The 11,729-nt window shown below is 38.9% G+C and overlaps 1 long non-coding RNA gene across 1 annotated transcript; it reads right to left on the bottom strand.

Moving 5' to 3' along the window:
• Positions 1-5,719: 5,719 nt before the first annotated feature.
• LOC139128254 (uncharacterized) lies at positions 5,720-8,596 on the bottom strand. Its single transcript, XR_011551234.1, has 3 exons — positions 8,484-8,596; positions 7,215-7,297; positions 5,720-5,801 (listed from the first exon to the last, which is right to left on the bottom strand). It is a non-coding gene; the product is annotated as an uncharacterized lncRNA (long non-coding RNA).
• Positions 8,597-11,729: the final 3,133 nt, after the last annotated feature.

Below are 11,729 nucleotides of genomic sequence, written 5' to 3'. Positions count from 1 at the left end.
CTGATTTGATGTCTATTGCAATTTGTGAACCACTCACATCACAGAACTTGTTGTTGATGAACTCCCCCCCCCCCCCACGTGGTATAAAATTGAGACAAAATTCGGAAAGGGCCAATCATGGCGCAAGTTTTAGAGAAGACAATCAACCCGAGGGATATGGGAGGGTTTATTTTTAAAATATCATCCAATGATAGTTTGGACTTATTTTATAGACATCCTGAAGGAAAATCATTCATTGATGCCATGCCAAGTCACAAAAGTGAAAGCCCGGGGATGTTTGAGTACGATCACCCGGCCTCGACAATATTTACCCCAGAGCTCGAGACCGGCGTTGATAGATCATACCATGTAAAGTTTTCTTACTACTATCTCGCATTACTTTTTTGCGGATATTTTGTAAATCACACATTTCCAATCGCGTAAATAATAAGCTTATGCTCCATGCACTGAGAATAAACCAAGGGACGGACTACGTCGCATAAGAACATTTTCACGTCCTTTCGTGTAATGATCGACCTCCGCCACTCCATCCCGGTGTCAGCCCCGGCCGGACTGGATGTGTTTAATCACGGCAATTTGACAGCAATACTTGAAAAGAAATACACTACATCCCTACTCATTGTAAAACTTTATCTTTCTGACACTATTATCCAAACATCCTTTCACAAACTCCTCACTTTGCGCGATATGCACATACAGTCTGCCACAGAACCCCTCATTTCCGGTACCATTGTATCATGGGTAATTTGGGCCAAAATGGCGTTCTCTGCGAGACTCGCTGATCAGTGGAAACAACAACTCACTCAACTTGGCTTTTCAACACAAATTCGCGATGCTTCGTGTTTATTTTTATTCCGACGTTGTGGCCCAAATTCAAAAGAATACCATCAAAGCCATATGCCACAAAATTATCAAGTTTTATTGCCATGGTCATTTTTGTTAAAAATCCGGTAGCTAAAAATAGCTTATTTTGCAATAAACAACTTCAAAAGACGTGTACTTTTGTGTCCAAAGAACGATATGCGAAGACACGTGTACGAATACGATCAATATCTTTCTGACTAATGGTGAATGGGTCAGCTTGGTGATCGAATGCGTCATTGTCTCGTAAAACCGCCAGACACCACAGGTGGTAAATTGGTCAAAATCGTTGATTTTACGTATATTTAAGAGTTAGTACAGATCAGAGCGTTTATTTAGTTTTGAACCAGAAAGTAGAATCATGTACAGTAACATGCCGCCACCGGAAGGAACCTGTTGGTGTTCATGCTTGCATAATATTACTGGCCTGTCAATAGTAGAATCCAACATGCACTATTTCCGGGGGTTGGAGCAGTACATTTTCGCGAGCGTGTACTTTTGTGTCCAAAAATGAAATACGCACAATATTGTCATCAGCGTGCAATACTGTTGACATTAAAAACCTACGTTGTATAATTGGGTGGAATTCTGACGCGACGACTGGTTTGAAGACACTCGAATTTCGAGTAAAAACGTAAAATTCTGTACAATTTCAATCACTTCAACACACCACTGAAATACGAAACACACACCGCAATGCCTTTGAATTTCCAGTGGGTTAGTCCGGACAACATGCTCTTTCAAGCTGCCCATCAATATCTAGGCTGTACCCTCGTCAAACTTTAGAACGTCATCGGATCGTGATGACAGTCATAAAATTGTAAAATGACACGTGTCAAATTCCTCACATTGAGGGCAGTAAACACTGTTCTATCCAATCATAGCATATGCAATACAGTCCGGTCTCCTCCTACTAAACTCTGACACTCAAATTTTGCAGGATCACCCTCTATGTAAGGTAAAATGGGCAGGAACATGCTTCTTTTTTTTGGCATATTGCATTTGGCGGGAACTTCTGGCATGTCCTAAGGACACGCCCAACAATAAGGTCACATGACATATTTTGTATACCGCCATTGGCCAGCTACGTTCATTATTGACACAAGGCGATGTGAATGAATATATTACTCACCAAGGTCACTCATCATTTACGCGCAAGTAACCCCAAGGGAAACACCTGCTCGTCTTCATCTCTGCTGAATATTTCATTGCCTTCTTCATTCTATTGTAAAAATCTCTTCCATTACTGTATTCTGAAAGGTTTGATGTTTTTTGCACAAATTTTATCTGCACAACGTAGTTTCCTGTTTGTTCCTGAGCGCTGTAGTAGTGCCACCGGGTGCCAAACTAGTCCAGTTGGTGAGTGACTGGTACTGATTAAATACCTTCATGCCGAGTCGGAGTATTTTCATCGTCTTTTTCAATTAATAATCAAGTAGGTTATCACGTTCAACAGTGTGTGTTGAAAAGTCGGTGAAATGTTGTATATTTTACAGTCTGTAGACAATTAGTCAGTAGGTGAACGCTTTGCATGATTACTTAGCTCTGAGTTTATGACGCGTGGCCACGCCACACGCTGTGATATAATTTGATACAGTTCATTGTAAGCAAACGTGCACTGGCGATCACAAAGTTCTTCTTTCAACGAAAATTATATTGTATCACTTATTCTTGTTAGTCTGTGAGCGAAACGCGCAAAAAGACAACACAGTTGCTTTCCAGGCATTGATAATTCATGTTGATAATTAAACAATATGCTGTCAAAAAATGTTTCAACATTTGATTGGGCATGTGGCTATCTGAAACGCTACCTATATAAATTCAGTTCATCATTGTTGCTGTCATGCAAAGGTAAGAACACTCCCCACAGTGGTAAACACAGTACAGGTAATTGTACAGCCATCAATCCAAAGTCAAGCAATGTACATGCTCCGAGACATCAATCGAAAGACAAGGATAGAAATTGTGATGGCAATTTTAGTATGCAGAGGGAATAATGATGGAAATAGCCCTGACGGTGAGATTCCACCAAAAAAGTCCAGGTTAAGTGAACCATCTGGGCCATGTTTTGTCTTTGTCGCATTGGGCAAAAAATCCATAGATGCATCATTTCATGATGGACCTTTTCGACTGGTTTCTCATGATAAAGTTGAATATTTTAGAGATAAGTTGCAATATGGAGAACAAAAATTTAATGTTATTTGTGGATCAGAGTTGTGCCGAAACTGTTTCTTAGGATGCTATAAGGGCGGAAAGCCGTACTGGAAAAGAAAACGGGAGCATGTTGAGAGAGGTTCACCAAAAGATGATAGAATTTGCTGTGTATGTGAGAAAAGGCATGAGAGATTTGCATCAGACAATTGGTTAGATAAAAACAGTTCAAATTGTACAATTTATTTTACAAAAAAAATTAAAAATCTTTGCAATGTTTGTTGGAAAGAGTTTATGTACTTTGATGAAACTGCAACATGTTCTGTTTGTGAAAGAGAATGCATGGGAAATTGGTCATTTGCTGAAGATGCAGCAGACGATATGCAACAATTCTTTTTTGCTGGTGATGAAGGACAGGTAAAGTCTACTACAAAATCCTCAATAATTTGCACTGAATGTAGTCTGTGTTTTCATACAGATCATGATACAGATATTGCAGACACAGATACATGTAATTCAAATGTATACACTGAATCATGTGAAATAGTAGCAAAGCATGCACTTAATGTGATCAGTGAACATCAATACATATTTCAAAGTGAACTAATGAGACTGTATGAAAAATTGCTGATAGAACGTCTTGGTATTCCTTTTGTGAAGAAAAGACAAAAGACTGTTTTCTATAAGTATTGCACAAAGATGATAACTGAACACAATCTAATGACCTGCTTTAAAAGTTCAAAATTAGGAAACATGATATTTGATCCCAAATCAATCTCGTTGGCTGTTGCAAGCCATATCTATACACTTAAGGAAGATATATGTAATCTCAAGTCAATGTTGCAGGATACCCAGACAAATGCAATAAATATTGAAAAAATACAGCAACTCATCAAAAACCAATGCAAAAAATTTCCATCAACAGCAAACTTTGACTTTCGCACAATGTTTTCAAATTCTGAAAGTGCATTAGATAAATGTAACAATTTCTCCTTGATGGAGCAATATTTAGAGCCTGGGCTACTTCAATTTATAGGGCAAATTTGTAATATTGAAGACAAACTGCAAAGTAGAGAGTGTGCTACACATGAAACAGATAGTGAAAGGGCTAAAATCCACTCTCTCAAGCTTAAACTACAAATGGTTGTTGCATTACTCTGTAACATATCTGATAAGCGAACCATTTTCCTTCAAACCCTTCTTGGATTATCTGCCTATGCAAATGGCTTGCGAGATCGCGGTTTCCAGGTGTTAAACATGTTTGGAGTGGTATGTAGCATATCCCAAATTCGAGCTCATGGCTCATTTTGGTCAAGAACAAGGAAAGCAATACAAGAATTGCTACCAACAAAGTTTTGGCGTGTTACTTTTGACAATCTAAACTTTAAAATGAAATTTGCTAAGACACTGAAATCAAGCGGGGCACCCCTTGCCAGAATGTTAAATTTGTTGACATCACAAGTGAGCCACAGGTCAAATATACCGGTACATACTCCAAGCACTTTGAATGAATCATTCAACAGTCCACATGGTTCACAAATTCAACTTTATCCCCAGTCAGGGTCAGCTAATCTTCTAACATCAGGTCAAACCATGGATGACCAGACTGGAAATGATTCCACACTGATTGAAAGAGCTTCTCCCCCAATCGATGAAATTGCATCACCTAATGGTCAACATGGCATTGTATGTACCAATACTGTTTCAGTAGTAGAAAGCCACTTTATTCTACAAGAAAATGAAAAAGACACAATTGCATATGAAAAGCTGAAAGCTGAACTACTGAAAACTACACAGCTTAGAAAACGTACCTGTGGTAATAAGACATAATTAGATGATCTTTTAGCGAACTTGCCACATTGGAGCCCATCAGCAGGGGACAACATTGTATGTGCAACTGTCAGAGAAGTTGATGCAAACATAAAAGATATACAATCTTATTTGTTTGATCATAAGGCAGACTTAAATAATGGTGGGCCAACACAAGTTGTACTAGGAGGAGACCAACAGACGTATGCAGCAGTCAAAATTTACAAAAACAAGATCCTGAGTTATATAATTGGTTCCTACCAGTTTCTGGTGACTGGCATATGCTTAAAACAGCAGGTGAGGTTCGGAAAAATCTTTTGTGGGATGGTGGCTTAAAAGAACTGACAAAACTATGTGGGCACCAAAATCCAGACAGTGTTTACCAATGGCAGGACATTCACAATCTGTTAAGTTGATTGCATGAATCTTTGCTTTCACAAGTTGAAGATTTATGGCAGAGAGCTTACACTACAATGAAATTTTGGGACTGGGTTGATTACAACAGCACTGGAAGAAATTCAGACGAATTGTCAAGGTTTTGGTATGGCTGCTTGTTCTTTCTGAATTGACATATAGCAATGTAAATTGCAATCCGTACTGGAAACTGGTTTCTACGCATATCATCAATGAAAATCTTAGCTCTGCTGTTTTCTGCATATGCAAGAGACAGATATGAAGAACTTGTTGCAAATACACTGTATGACATTAACTTTTTCCCAGCTGATGTATTAACATGTTTTGAAAATGGTGAGTGGACCTTGAATATAACAGGCAAGCCATACCATAACCTTGCCCTCGATGAAGGACATGAGTGTGTGGTAAATCGCAGATTAAAACAAATTACAAAACGTCCTTCCCATTTCCAAACTGTTACCCTGGCAGATTTCATGGCTTACCTGAAAAAGTCCTGAGATTATTTGAAGGTCACATTTTCAAATATACCTGCAAAGTGTCCCAGTACACTAAAAAGTCTTCAAATCCTGAAAGAGTAAAGCGTATGAGAGCCGAAATGAAAACTGTGAGTCTCCTTTCAACTGAATCCGTCAGACATTTACTCAACCCATTCAGACGCAGGGCACCCCAACTACCAGGCAACACCATAACAGACCTCCTTCAGATAAAACATGTGGGAAAGGAGAGATTTCTAAAATATGTCAGGCAATATGTGTTGAACACTGAAGCAAAGCAGAAACGAAAGCGAAGTAGACTAAATACATTCACACTAAGGAAACAACACAAATATCACAGGTGTCTACACTTGCCCAATTTAGGGCAATTCTTAGATGTACATATGCAACGATAAGAGAGAGAGTGGGATAAGTATTAGTCAGAGTGTCCCCTTTCCCCTTGCTCTGTCAAACACATCAGGGGAAATGCGGAAAAGGGTAAAGGCAAAGTTCAAGGAAGCTCTCATTCAACTGAACTTCATGGATGTCTTCCGGACAGATTGTACATTCTGGAATGAGCCAAATAACACTGAAGTAATTATTGATGTTCTACGCTTCATACATGAGGGGCCCCCTACAAATTGTAAAACTTATCGCTCCTGTGGTAACTATTTTTACAATAGAGTGGTCATTGAGCATGGTTTTAAACAGGGGGCAATAGGTGTGACATTAGTGATTGATAAGGATGAAAATCTCCCCCCCCCTCCAAGGCAAATAGTGCACACAGAAAGAGGACACTCTAAGGTACCAACAACGAATTACTCAAATGTTGACATAATAAATGAAAATGATGAATTAAACAGGGACCAGTTCATGCAAGATCTCCATGACCCTTTGCAGAAAGCAGCCATTGTTAAGTTTTTATCTTACTTCATAATGAAAAGGGCTGAGAAAGAGCTGCTTTCCCAACCACCTCAGGTTGTTATTATATATTCTCCAGCAGTAGTTAATAACACTGTGCTAGTGTTGAAAGACAGTATTGTCGGTGGAGATGTGTATTTGAATCGCCGAAACAAACAAGGAGAGGCGGATTCTGCCATATGGTATCATGCAGCACAATCGCCATGTAAAAACATACTCATAATAGCTACAGATACAGATGTATGGATGTTTGGCCTTGCTCTCTATGAAGCTGGTTGGTACCAAGGCAAAAATGTGATGGTTGAGTTGTCTAAAGACTCATCCTATGTTGATATTAACATAGGCGCACAAACAATAAAAACAAATTTCCATCTCCATCTATTAGAAACCCTGCCTGTAACTTGTTGGCACTCTATGTCATTAATGGCTGTGATTACACAAGCCAGTTTTATGGCATGAGTTACAAGTTATTTCTATCAACATACTTAGAAAACATTGACTTCATTGGGGATCTAATTGAGCTTTCATCAGATGTTATCAGTGTTGGAAGGGCTAAGGGGAAATCACTTGTAAATCTGAACTTACCTCCTGCAGTGAAGCTCATCTGTGCTGTCTATCTGACAAAGTACAACATCTTCAAGACATCACCATCAGATCTGTTTTCTGGTCTGCAATATCAAAACAAAGATGACAAAATAAAGAATGGTCTAGCAATAATTGGCAAAGATGATGCATTTTGTACAACAGATATTCTATCCTTTGTTGACATTGTTAGAGATGTGACATATCACGCAAATATGACAAAGGCTGAAAGAGAGCAATTTTTACTCCCATCATATTCTGCTCTTATGTATCACTTAAAGAGATGCTTGTACGTTTTACACTTAGCCATTGATTCTACACAAATAGAGAATAGTGAGATAAACAAATATCAAAATTATGGCTGGAGAGATGTCAACGGACAAATAATGATAATGTGGGATGACAATTTACCTGAAAACCAGTGACTAAAAAATTAAAACCATTAAAGTGTTCATGCAAGACTGGGTGTATGGTAAATCAAAATCTGGTTGTAAAAATTGTTTTGGTCATGTAAACCATGTTTGGCATGCCCATGCAAGGATTGTAAAAACCCACACAATAATGGTGGTTCATGTGAAAAATGTGCAAGCAGTCAACAATATCAAGCAAATGTTGCAGGAATGCAAATCCAGAGGGAAGAAAACCATGATCAGGAATCTGATTCAGAATCTGTGGACACAATGTCAAGTGATGAATGCTTAAGTTCGTATAGTGACAGTGACAGTGATTCTGATGGTCTGCTTATCATACCTCATAAACAGTTATTGACTGAAGCAGACTTCGAGTATGGTGAGAACACTGAGGAAGAGCTTGGGCAGGTGGGGATGGACGAAATCGACTACGATGCCTTGGATAGTATTTAACAATGTCAATTTTCTCGGACGTGGTGGTGGTGGTGTAATATGCAATTGGTTTCTAATTTCTACCTACGAGGGATTGTTTTACCCTCCCATCCGATGTTGTAGTTGTCTGGTTTTACTATTTGAAAAAAATGTTGGGAACTACGTGAAATAGGAACTGAAAGCTGAAGTTGACATTTTCAATTTACGAGGTTGTAATGATGTTTTGTTCTGATTCTTGAATTTTCATGCTCAACCATGTAGGCGATATGTTTCTCGTCCGAATTCAACAATTCTTTTCAATTTGTGTTAGCATACACTGGAATAGCAACCAAACCCTGACTGCAGTATTGGATGTAATACTAGTTCGCATTCAGTTGCTAATTCAAGCAACATGTACTATTTATCCAGTTGTGAGAGAAATTTTACTTACCTTGTCCTAGGATGTCTTCATATTATTACTCGGCAACTGTTGGAAGCCCTCAATACATCGGAAAATATCCGTCAACTCTGCTTGGCGAAGAACACGATCCACCTTTTGTTGACATTTCGGACAAAATGGCCGCGCTGGCATGGCGGAAACCATTTTTATTGTGGGGCCGAAGCGAATGCTAATGTGAATACGGTTGGCTTGTAATTGCACAGATATTTCTAATATTTGCGATTGAATTACTTAGTAGGAATTTCAGATAAATAAGCAGCTGAGAAAGCGAGAAATAATATAGTTTAGAAGCACTTAATAACTTTTTTTGGATCACAAGTAACTGACAATATCCCCCTTCCATAATGAGAAGTACCATGCATGATGTCATTGCTTTAGATCCAATCAAATTGCTGGTACCGGACACACCCCCAAATCTGGGGTTCTGTGGCAGACTGATAACGTTTTCCCAGGCCAGGAGATACGCGCGCCTTTCATCGGCTTGCAAAATACATAGGAGTTCGTTGACACTCATTGTACGTCTGGGCGATCGACTGGGCGACGCGCGCGAAATCGAAATATCGTTTAAAAATTGGAAGTTTTGAATAGTTCATGTTGTTTAAAGGTTATAATTTTTAAAAGTCCATGGCTCCTATCATATTCCTATCTATTGATCTAAATCTACGCCTCTTTTACGAGCGGATACCGTTTCGGTTACAGGTTCATGTTTGTCTGCACAGGCGAAACATCGTCGGGGGGTGCGACTCCGCGGCTTGTCCGAGTGTTCGTTTGATGCCGCTAATTCACATTAAATCAAATCCATTCACAATTTTAAAGACGGGACGAGTAAACAAAGGTATGGCTGGAGTAAATTAACATGTTTTGGGACATTATACGCGTAAAGATACTTGAAATTAGCGGTTTTCGTTTGTTCTGAATTTGTTCCGTTAGAACATAGGGTAAGCGACGGGGTCACGTATAGCGGTCGGGCGCACTTACAAACAAAAAGTCGGTCGCGAGCCCCCCACCGGAGACGGGATATTATAATTATTAATCGCAAACACGGAGATAATTTTATCAGCAAACAAATTAAACCAGGTGAATGTCAGAATAATCCGCAAGAAACATACTAAATGTACCTCATTAAATGCGATTGTGTTTTTTATATTTGCCTTTGTTATAATTTCTCGCGCGGGGGCACCGTCAATTGTTAGGGTAAGCGAGAGTACACGGATCTTGCGAGAGATTTTGAAAAATCGCATTTTTTATCAAAATTATGAATTTTTATCAACATATTTCTGTACCACCGTGTTCCTGAAGGAGAAGAGAACGTGTGGCCACAACATAGGTTCTCTTTACGATCTGTGCTTGGAGAACGGGGTGAAAAAAGATCCGGGCGTAAATAGGTCAACCTGAATTCTTTTTACTATATAGTAGTAACAACAGCAGAACTTGCATTTGCTTGTCATCCCCCACCCGTTTGCTATAAAGCCCTTGGTCATGATAATAACAGATGACATGACCATCATTACTAACAGCACACTTCAGCAGACACGAAATATCAATTGGAAATTCAATTTAAGGTATGGCGCCGAAAATATGCAAGAGAGTGCTTGAATGTTTAATTATCGTCGGCGGACACGTTAACTGTATTTTATTGCCCTATGCATCGTTAACTTCAAATGGATGCTTGCATCAACGTTTACAAAATTTTAAACGGAGAGATGCCCGCAATTGCATGTTGGTGTTAAATATCATTACCTCCTATCTAACACTATCTGCACTCTATATTGTTCTTGTCGCCTCTCTTACCACATAATCGTAAAATTTGCTTTAATCTGTATTTAAATGTAACCAGGCAAGTACATTTACTTGCTTGGTTACAACATATAAAATACGAACTAAATGTATGAATTACTGCCTCGATCAATGTTATGAAACAAAAGGCTTTACCTGAGTGTACGTCTTTCTGCAAACACACCACTGTCTGTAAGGTCTTTCGGCGACTATCGACACTCTCTGCCCTGAATGAAATATTCCTTTGCCAAACACGGACGGATCTAACCTTTCTGTTTTAGTCCGAATTACGGTTAAAACGGCTGTGAATGGAATAGGGAGCTGTGACTTGCATCTATGTAAACAAGTAGTGATTGATTTGCTCAAAAAAGCGGACAAGTTTTTAAGGTCATAAGTTCACTCAACATGACATGTACAAATGCGTTTACATGAACCGCACGACTTTGAATTCATGCGCCATTTTCTTGTTTCTTTACACATTTACAATTAAAGCACAGTTTTTAAGTTAGTTTTTCTTGATGTTTAAAGCAAGATTAGGAATTACATTGTCTTTTTCACCAACAAGACACCACTCTTCACTGTGCTTGTTAGCTGTGATATCGCAGCCGTACTTGTGGCGTATATCGAACGCGCTCGGGTCATTGGGGTCATCGCCGGGACTGTGCTATGTGCTTGTATGTGAAGCCGTCGCCCTCCTAAAGTTAATTTAAAGCAATGATTAACTATACGGTAACTGGTACGACCCATTCCCATCTCTCTGTGACCGAGTCTGTTGGTCATCGTTTAAGTGAGTGCCGTCAAAACTGGCATTGTTTGGGTTTTACTGAACGACTATTGTAGTAATTTCTTGGCAAACAGGCAAGTTATGGACATCAATTATTATAGTGTGATACCATTCAACAAAATGAAAAATACCAGATTGACTATTGACAAGTCAGCGTGTATCTCGCCACTTTACATGCATTTTGTGAACAGTCAAATATCACATTACGTGCCTTCCCTAAGTTAAGTATGATTGCCTTCAAAATTTAATTTTGGCGCAGTAGCATAGTCACACTGTATGCCCATTTATAGCTAATTGATGATGCACTTCTTAAAAGATTATTCACCCCTTTGATAGTCTGACTGATAAAGTTAGAGTCATGTTAACGAGTACACGTCGTCGCTCACAGTACAGTCGAATCCAAGGTGTCAACTGAGTTATTTGTAATCAACGCCTCCTTGATCAGATTCGATGAAAGTTTTAAATTCATTCTGTCAATCATTTGTGTCTGTGTATATTCGTGTAAATATATCCATATGTTTTCATTGTGTCTAGATTTTACTTTAGATTTTATTAATTTTTTTCCCGGTATTGCCTCTTTTCAGACATACACTCCAGGTCACTTAGACCTTTATTGTAATAAAAATGCAGATCCCATGGGTAATACGATTTCCATAAAGCAATTGCAGGATATTACT

Source organism: Ptychodera flava, unplaced genomic scaffold (assembly GCF_041260155.1).
Source record: "Ptychodera flava strain L36383 unplaced genomic scaffold, AS_Pfla_20210202 Scaffold_46__1_contigs__length_1169225_pilon, whole genome shotgun sequence".
Taxonomy (NCBI): Eukaryota; Metazoa; Hemichordata; class Enteropneusta; family Ptychoderidae; genus Ptychodera; species Ptychodera flava.
This window is presented reverse-complemented; position numbering and strand designations above follow the sequence as displayed.